Below are 10588 nucleotides of genomic sequence, written 5' to 3'. Positions count from 1 at the left end.
AAGAGGGTAGTTGTTTCACCAGTATTATCCAATGTAGGCATCGCCTCGGCCCATTTGGTAAAATAGTCAACTGCGACTACGATATACCCATGCCCCCCCGTCGAGGTGGGGTTACATGTCATGAAATCGATGCCCCATTTGGCGAATGGCCCAACAGCAGCTATCAGCTGTAGAGGTGCGGGTGGTCTTCTGGTTTTGCTATCGAAAATTTGACAAGCATGGCAACTTCTGACTGCGGTTATGCAATCTTTGAACATTGTTGGCCAGAAGTATCCTGCTCATAAGATTTTTTGTGCTGTAGCATATCCAGATTGATGCCCCCCACACGCGCCTGAATGACAATCATTCAGGACTTTTTCGGCATCCTCATGGGTGAGGCACCTTCTGAGAGCTATATCGATACCACGACGGTAAAGTGTATCACCGACGATCATGTAGTCTTTTGCTTGGTATCGAATACGTTTTTGTTCTGAGTGGGAGGTGTTTGGCCTGTATTTTTGGATTTGGAGATAAATTATTATATCCCCATACCACTCATTGCTTGAATATATCAGAAAAAAACTTTCGTCCACGATTGTTTCTTCGGATGTTTCATCGTTGAACGACGATGGGAGATCGCACAATAATTCTCCGAAAACTAGAGCTTTCTTCGACTTGGATTTTACAAATTCTAGATCAAACTCTTCTAGGATTGCTATCCATTTTGAATATTTCCCCCCCAGCAACTGTCATGACAATATATAAGTCATGGGGTTGCAATCTGATAGAATGGTAGTTTTCCGAAAGAGGACATAGTGTCGAAATCTCTGTATCGCTTGAACAGCTGCGAGTGCTACCTTTTCAACGTAAGAATATTTTCTTTCTGTATCTTTTAAGTTTTTACTTAAATAATATATAGGATGTTCAATTCCATCAACTTCTTGAACTAAAACCATTGCGATGGTCTTATCTGCTGTAGCCAGCTACAGGTTAAAATCTTTTTGATAATTAGGAGCTTACATCAATGATGCTTTCATTAGTGATTCTTTTAAAGCATCAAAGGAAGCTTGTGCAACCTGATCCCAGACAAAGGGCACTTCCTTTTTCAAAAGACGTGTATAACCTTTAGCAAGTTCGGCGTAATTTGGAAAGAACCTCATCAAAAAGTTCGCTTTCCCTTGGAGTTTCTGAATTTGAAGCAAGTTCGAACTTGGAGGAAAATTTATGATTGCCTGGACCTTACATGGGTCGAGACGAATCCCGTCCTTCGAGACTACAAAGCCAAGCAAATGACCAGAACTGACGCAAAATACACATTTGTGTGGATTGAGTCATATCTTGTAGTGTCGGCAATGTAGAAATATCGCTCTCAAATGCTGCAGGTGATCAGTCCGCTTTCGCGAATGAGCCGGAAGGTCGTCGAGGTATGGTTGAACGATGTTTTTGATGTCATGGAAGGCATAATTCATTGCCCTCTGAAACGTCGCCCCTGCATTCTTCAAACCAAAGGGTAATTTTCGATATGCGAATGTGCCCCACGGAAAAATAAATGCAGTCTTTGACTGGTCTTGTGGGTGGATATTTATTTGATTATACCCGAAGAATCCATCCATGAATGAAAAGATTTCGCATCTGGCGCATTCATCAATTATCTGGTCAATGAAGGGTGCAGGGTAGTTGTCTTTCGGACAAGCTTGATTTACATCCCTATAATCGATGCACACTCTAATTGTTCCTTGTTTTTTCATAACAGGGACAATATTCGATACCCAATCGGTTAGAGGAACCGGGTAGATGAAACCAGCATGGAGAAGTTTTTCAACTTCTGCCTTAATGGCAGCGGCTTTCTTGGGGTGCACCTACCTTAGCCGTTGTCATACTGGTTTGACATCTGGATACATCTTAATTTCGTGTTCAACAATACTCAAGTCAATGCTTGGCATTTCACTATATGACCAAGCAAAGACATCTCTGAATTCCCGAAAAAGAGTGTTATATATTTCCAGTTCTGAAGTAGAACAACATTTGACAATTGATTATCGATTCGCCAAATGGGGCATCGATTTCATGACATGTAACCCCACCTCAACTGGGGGGCATGGGTATATCATAGTCGCAGTTGACTATTTTACCAAATGGGCCAAGGCGATGCCTACATTGGATAATACTGGTGAAACAGCTACCCTCTTCTTTTTCAATCATGTAGTCGCCAGATTCGGCGTACCACAGGCTATAGTCACAGATCATGGATCGCATTTTCGCAATCAAATGATGGTCGAATTAGCTGCCAAACTAGGGTTGTCTCAGGACAGCTCTACTCCATACTATCCGCAAGCAAACGGACAAGTTGAAGCAATCAACAAGGTCCTGAAACGCATGCTGCAAAGGATGATTGGAGAAGATGGCACCTAATCCTGTACTCAGCTTTGTGGGCTTACCGGACATCGGTAAGGAATGCAACCGGGTTTACACCTTTCCAACTGGTATATGGCCTGGAAGCAGTCTTACCAATCCAGTGCGAAATCTCATCTCTCAAACTCGCAATTGATCCCCTCCCCGGAACTTCAGAAGAAGAAGCTAATTTCTTGGAATTAATCCAATTGGATGAAACCTGTCATGATGCCACTTTGGTTAATGAAGCCCATAAGAAACGAGCCAAGGCGCAGTTCGACAAAAATGTCAAACCCCGTGTCTTCTCAGAAGGTGACTTGGTCTTGCTTTACGATCAAGAATCCGATAAATTGGGAGCAGGGGAATTTAAGTCTTTATGGATGAGCCCCTATATTGTTAAATGAGTGTTAGCAAAAGGAGCCTACGAGTTAATGGATTATGACGGAATTCCATTGGCGCAACCTCGTAATGGGTTGTACCTCAAGCGTTACTATGCGTGATGGTAACCTGTATGCTTTTGTTATGTTTTTGTTTTCGCTAAAGTGTTTATTTTGGTCAAGTAATCCACTTTTTACATTTTTTGTAGATGTCAAACTTATTGGAGTCATGTGTTGGATATGCTGACGGAGCGAGTCGTAGTTCGCGGAACCTATTTTCCACAGCCTGGGCTCTTTTCGATCCAAGCGGCGAGTTAGTATGTTTCAGAGGGGTATGTATTGGTCGATCAACAAATAACATCGCTGAATATAGCACGTTGATAGAACTTCTCTCTGATGCCATCACACATGGTATACACCGACTAATTGTCAGGCTAGACTCACAACTCGTAATACTACAACTCACGGGTATATATTCCGTCTGAAACCCAACTATTTATCGCATGTTCCTAAGGGTTAAGATTTTGGAAAGACAATTTGATTTTATTCAATATCAACACATTTCCAAAACTTAAACACATTAACTGACTCACTAGCAAATTATGTGTTAGATAGACATTTGCAACATTTATACAAAGAAACATACCATCAATGTTTGCATTTGGATCATGTAACTTAACCAAAATAAAACTCCAAAAATCAAAAATATATATATAACTGTTTATGGTTTACACATAATGTTCTGTAACCAAGACAAAATCGGTCGAATGACCAAAAAACTCAAAATTCTAGGGGGCACCCTAGTCTAATGATGCTCGTGATAGCAAGTCATAGCCTGTGCGATCATGCGTAAGAGACGAGTCCATCGTCTTGGCACACCAGTGGTATGTCGTTGTAACCGCAGAGGTAGCTCGTCGGTCCTCACATCTAGAATACCAAGAGTGAGGCCCTCAACCTGCTCCTGTAACGCTGCGAGAGTCTCGGCCACATCACGGTCATGAAGGATAGCCCTTCCGACAGCCTCTCTTGCTGGGGCGGCAGCTGGAACTCTCAGGCGAGCTACTGGATGAACAAGACCACCATCTGCATGTACACATGAGTTTGATTAAATTCTTGATAGAATAAATCACAAGGAAATTATAAATGAAAAACGATAAACAGGAATATGGTCAAAGATTTTACCAATGGCGCCCCATTGTTCGCCATCCGGCAGTACTAGATCTGGATCACCCCGGAAGTCCATGCCAGAATATGGATACTCGGAATAAACCATCTCCTGACTATCAAACCACCTGAAGAAGGTATCAGAAAATGAAATCTGAGATTGACCAGCATTCCTAGACATATGGTCAACCCACCTCTGTGTACGTGGTTCAGTAGGTGAAGGTAAATCAAGTGCAATGTATTGTGGCTGCATCAGTGGTATCTTCTCCAAGGCAAAGGCGGTCAAAATAGAACCATACCGAAAGTTCTTCAACATCCCGCTCTTTATCTTGGTCAACTATTCTTTCATCACAAGAAGTACTGCGTCGCACCAATTGAACACCTTCGGTTGGAGGCATTCCAAGGCATACTGCATATAAGATCAGTTGGCTACATGAAGAGCCGCACCACCGGCCATCCTACCAAAAGTAAACAGAATAGTCCCGAGGGACCTGTCAGTGACATCACGGATGATGATCTTTCCGTCTTTACTCAGCTGAGATCCTTCTCTGCAGTACCGGCGAACATAATCTCTCACAGAGTCGGCTCCTTGGGCCGAACCTGATAAAGAGATGGGGGCACCCCGCCTCGACATGCCAGTCTAGAAATAGATGTCTACTACAGTCAAGGGGATTTATTTTCCCCTAATCAGGAAAACCTGGATGGTAGGATCCCAAGCATCGAGCAAATACTGCAGTAAGTTGATCTGTTGTCTCATGCTAGAAATGCGGAAAAACTTTAGCAAGCCATAGTTCCGCAGTACGTTTACTGTAACTGGATCATGTAGGGCAAGCATGTCCTCTTCCTCATTCTCACATTCTCGTCATGTAATGGTCATCTTACTCCAAAGATCTCTGAAAAACAAACAAGAGAAGAGTTAGATCCTAATTTTGCTAAGAAATAGGCAAAATTTCCATCAAAAATTGTGCATAGAATTCCTTCTCTGCGCCCATCACACCTACAGCAGTGCTCTAGGTGCATTGCATGTCAGATGGCCTTTAGATAGGCCAAAATTCAATGCACCTTTCGATACACAAAGGGTGCGCTGAAGGCAGAACGAGTTTTTCAAACCCTAGGGGCTCAGAAAAACTAGGAATCAAGCTCAGAGTGTAAAATGGAAACCATGAAATGAAAGATCTTAGGTTTAGCTCCTACCTGGTCTAGACAGCGCCGAGAATCGTCCATAGAATCTCCCGAAATTAGCTGATGAAAATCAAAGGAGGAAAGCACCTCCAAAGCTCCAACAAACCAAAGTCCAAATGAAATGGTAAGATGAGAGGTAAAAACACTTGTTCATTACTTTTTATGTAGTTCAAAGTAAAATATTAGTGTTCTAACTCATTTTCAAAAATATATTGTTCATTTCTGACTAGTTTGATGAAGCATTTGAAAATACAGTACAATCTTTGAAAGGACAAAGCTATTTATGGTAAAATAAAAAAAGGGACCATTCAATCGAGCAGTTTTAGCACATAGTTCAATCTCGTTAAAAAATAAACATAAGACATGAGCAAATGTTTCCCCCCGCGTTTAAGCTCGTTAAAAGTGAACTATTCCCCGATAAATAACCATCGTGAATGTAGTACTTCAGCCGTTAAAGCTTTGGTCGTGTTTGCACCGTCACCTCCACTTTTTCATTGGCCGATCATTCACCTCCATTTGATTGTTTACCCATTTTGAGGAACAGCTGCGAAGAGTGATTTCACTAGCCATCCTTGTGACACTGCCGTGATAGGAAAATTCCAAACCTTACCTGGAATCAGCTGCTACCCGTTTTATCACTCGTTCCTCAAAAGACGAGTCTCCTTTAAGCTCTTTTCAACTGACTCATAAAATATGAAAATATTGTCGAGCCATTGGCCTCTCCAGCTCGTTAAAGGGACAGGAAGTGCTATCCCTCCTCTAGATTTTAATCTTTTTGGACCTGATGGATTATTACACAAAAAGATTGAGTGCTTTTTTTGTTCGGCTCGTTAAAAGTATCGAAAATTCATCCCTTCTGTATTGTTTTATACTTTTTCGGACTTAAGGGATTAGATGACGAAAAAGGAATTTTGGAGTTACCTTTACGTTCCTTTTCAGACTCTCTAAAATTGAAAAGGACCGAGTTATCTTTGTCGTTAAACTCATTAAAAAGATTAATAGTGACAAACTTGTCTATAGACGAGAACGAGTTTCACTATCGCTAGGCTCGTTAAAACATAGCGATGGGTTTGCCCGAAGGGAAAATTATAGAACAAGCATATGTTATCCTCCTCAAGCTTGACAAAAATAAAGAGGTACTGGTCAGCAATGACTGGGGAAAATTGGGAAGAAAACTTAAAGAAACTTTGTTGGTAGCAAGTTGCTCTTGAACATGACACTTCCACTCCGTGTCCGAGTCGGGTTGGGTTGTTTCATTCACCGGTCACATCACCATGGTCATGCAATACCATCCACATTTGGGGTTAATGCTACCAATCCATCACATCAGTGTTGCCGATATGTTCAAGAGAAGTCATTAAGAGAATTCACCTGTGTCTCACCCACTACCATACATTATACTCCATTCTTTCATGACCGCCACCCTGAAGCTTATATCACGAGATCGTTTTCACATCCATTAAAATTATTTGCTTCGTTCCATGTCATTGATGTGGGATTCATTAAGGCCCTCCTGTGATGGATCACTTCTTTTCGACATCAGCTCATTATCCAAGAAGTTGATCTAGGAACACCCCATTCAGTACTTTGAAGCTTGCATGCCTCAATGGCAAGTTTCTCTCTTCCGGCGACAGGTTTACATAAATGGCCTTCGACCGAGATATTTTGCATGGTGTTTGACGCCAGGTCCTTTATTCACACCACGTGAATTGTACTGCAGTACCTTGAGGGTCATTATCATTATCGGTGATTCCTCTCGTGCTTGTTAACAGTTTACATCATTGACTGGTAATCAAGCAATGTCTTTCCATGTTCGACTTCAGAATATTTCTCACATGGATCGACTTGTACTTCGAGTGAAGATCGAACGAGATTGAAGACCCCGGATCTAGTTTCATCCATCTGGTCTCCGATATATATTCAGGTAAATAAAGACGTTAAATGTACATCATTGCTGCACAGATAATCATCCACTCAAAAGGATGATGGCCCTATCAGAATCATCAGTCTACACTCAGACGATTGTCTGTCCTATGTACATGAAAATGAATTTATAAAGCTAAGCATGGGAATGCCCGCCTCAGCTAGATCATGAAAATAGTATGAAGATAATGTATTGTATTTTATCTTATTACAGGTCTCCTCCCAGCATTGAAAGAACTTCGGATCCTCATATTAAAGCATTTCACCTGACACCAAAAGGTTAACAGCCTCATACTTTAGGGGGCAACTGTTATAGACATTTTTTGGCCCTACAACCCCAAGCATGAAATGTCCATAAACCAAGGGCTCCTAAGTCCCTAAAAGTGTTGTTCTAACCCCTAAAGGAACAAGGTCGACATATTACAGCTTCTCCCAGAAGTTCTCCATGAGAAACTGCTCAAAATTGGTCAAAACAGGATCATTGCAGTTGCTCCACTGGCTAAGTGCATTGCATCTCACCCAAATACACTGTGAGGGTTCGTTGCATTTCAAAATTCCCTTCTGTGGGGTGCGATGGGAGAGAAATGACAAATGGCAGTGTCATTTCGCGAGGTGGAGAGGCAATGGAAGCTTCCAGAATCTTCTCCTGTGACACTTGCCTCACTGAATTCAACCAAGGATGAGTAAGAGGCCATCAGTCTCCAAGTGGAAGCAAGAACTATCAGAGAGAAGACACTAATCAAATCACAAGCTAACTCATCCCCCTTACAGATATCTATATATGGATCCCTCATCCCAGAGATCCAGAGGCTGGAATTTTGCATATTGTAAGGAATTGATGTTGGTTTCTTGAGACAAACATCAGATTGTTGGGTGATCTAAGCTTTGTTTGAGGTGAAGAGGGGCTTCTTTGCTGGGAGGTTGATGCTGGGTCAGAACAACTGGTTGTAACTCCTCTTGGCTCTTTTCTTGTTTATCAATAAAAGCTATTTGAGTTTTCCTCTATGCTTTTGTGTCATTGATGCTTGTTACATTTGTATGTTTAATTTACATCTGATCCTAGATTGTTTATGATTATAGATCCATGTCTTTGTATAGTGCTATGCTTCTGTGATCTTACAGGTACTTTGTGAAGCTGGGCGTGCAAGGGAGCAGGTAGCTGAGGACTATCAAAGAAGAGAGGGATCAAATCAGGAGATTGGCGCAAGATAGAGGTTGGTCTTTCTGTTCCTCTCTATCTATAATTCATAAAGGAAAAACAAAAGTAGCTTTTCTCTGTTTGTTTCTAAGGCAGCTGTCACACCTTAGTGGGATAGAGTAGTTCTAAATAGACACTTTTCCCTGTAACAAAATGGCAACCCTAGTGGAGTCACCATTTTGTTACAGGGAAAAGTGTCTATATAGAACTGCTCTATCCCACTAAGGTGTGACATCTTCCTTAGAAACAAACAGAGAAAAACTACTTTTGTTTTTCCTTTATGAATTATAGATAGAGAGGAACAGAAAGACCAACCTCTGTCTTGCGCTAATCTCCTGATTTGATCCCTCTCTTCTTTGATAGTCCTCAGCCACCTGCTCCCTTGCACGCCCAGCTTCAAAAAGTACCTGTAAGATCACAGAGGCATAGTACTATACAAAGACATGGATCTATAATCATAAAAAATCTAGGATCAGATGTAAATTGACCATACAAATGTAACAAACATCAATGATACAAAAGCATGGAGGAAAACTCAAATAGCTTTTATTGATAAACAAGAAAAGAGCCAGGAGGAGTTACAACCAGTTGTTCCGACCCAGCATCAACCTCCCAGCAAAGAAGCCCCTCTTCACCTCAAACAAAGCTTAGATCACCCAACAATCTGATGTTTGTCTCAAGAAACCAACAACAATTCCTTACAATATGAAAAATTCCAGCCTTTGGATCTCTGGGATGAGGGATCCATATATAGATATCTATAAGGGGGATGAGTCAGCTTGTGATTTTATTAGTGTATTCTCTCTGATAGTTCTTGCTTCCACTTGGAGACTGATGGCCTCTTACTCATCCTTGGTCGAATTTAGTGAGGCAAGTGTCACAGGAGAAGATTCTGGAAGCTTGCATTGCCTCTCCACCTCGCGGAATGACACTGCCATTTGTCATTTCTCACCCATCGCACCCCACAGAAGGGACTTTTGAAATGCAATGCACCCTCATAGTGTATTTGGGTGAGATGCAACGCACTTAGCCAGTGGAGCAGCTGCAATGATCCTGTTTTGACCAATTCTGAGCAGTTTCTCATGGAGAATTTCTGGGAGAAGCTGTAATCTGTTGACCTTGTTCCTTTAGGGGTTAGAACAACACTTTTAGGGACTTAGGAGACCTTGGTTTATGGACATTTCATGCTTGGGGTTGTAGGGCCCAAAAATGTCTATAACAAGTTGACCTTTGAGAAGAAGCACCTCAGGGAAATTGTACCACTCCACGCTGCTAAGGGAGCACGCTATATTGGACCTATTTGCAACTTTGTATAGGATGATGATGATCTAGACCAGATATATAAGATCATGGCATGAGACAAAGATTGGATCAATTCTATGGCCGATGGATGAATTTCGTGTGATATGGATAGTTCTTGTACCTCAGACTCAGATGAAGAACTTGACCACTAGAATAATCGATTGCATGAAGTATCTATGTTGCGTTACAATATGATGATGAAAGCATTGAGATACATAGCTTTAGAGGTAAGGAACCTTCCCCATTATGATGGGATAGGTGATGTTGCCATATTTTTGGAACAATTTGAGAAGGAGGTGCCAAAAGAACATAGGTTCCAAGCCCTTGATCTAACACTGCACACCACACCTTCCCGTTGGTGGGGTACGCACAAGGATGGCTTCGCTGACTAGAAGGAATACAAGCAGATGATGAAGCTTAGGTTTGGGTATGCTAACACACAGATCACTGAGAAGCATAGTGGGAAGGATGATTTGTGCAAACACCTGGCATGGTGGATTAAAGCTTGGGGTGAAGAACCTTAACTAGAGTCGGTACATGTTTTCTGCAATACCTTAGATGCTATCCCTATGAATTGGTACCTAGATACAAATTTGCACCACAGAACGGATGAATGGGATATTATGTGGGAGAACTTCTTATTAACTTTCAGATTTGAGGATGGATATGAATGCATTGATGAAGCACTGCAAGAGGTTGATGCCACTATCTTTAAAATTCCTGAAGAACCAGTGGAATGGGTACAAACACACTGGAGTACACAGTTGCACCACATTTTGGAATGCTACAATGTGATTACTGAAGAAGAAGAAGATGATCCAAGAAGAATCAACATTCCAGAAACTAAGGGGCAGTGTGAGGTTGAAGGACCTAAAGCAGAGAACCCAGATATATTGGAGCCACTCAAAACCCGACAATTAAATATTGGATCTGATGCGAAGCCTAAGTTCGCGAAGATAGGGGACAATTTGGATGCAGATATTGTAGATAAGGTGACCGAACTACTGCGTGAATACCAGGATCTATTCCCAAAAAAGTTCTCGAATATGAAGGGTATTGAAGGAGATTTGGA

This window comes from Pinus tabuliformis, chromosome 4_2 (genome assembly GCF_031772625.1).
Source record: "Pinus tabuliformis cultivar Carrire ecotype Pingquan chromosome 4_2, CPIR1, whole genome shotgun sequence".
NCBI lineage: Eukaryota > Viridiplantae > Streptophyta > Pinopsida > Pinales > Pinaceae > Pinus > Pinus tabuliformis.
This window is presented reverse-complemented; position numbering follows the sequence as displayed.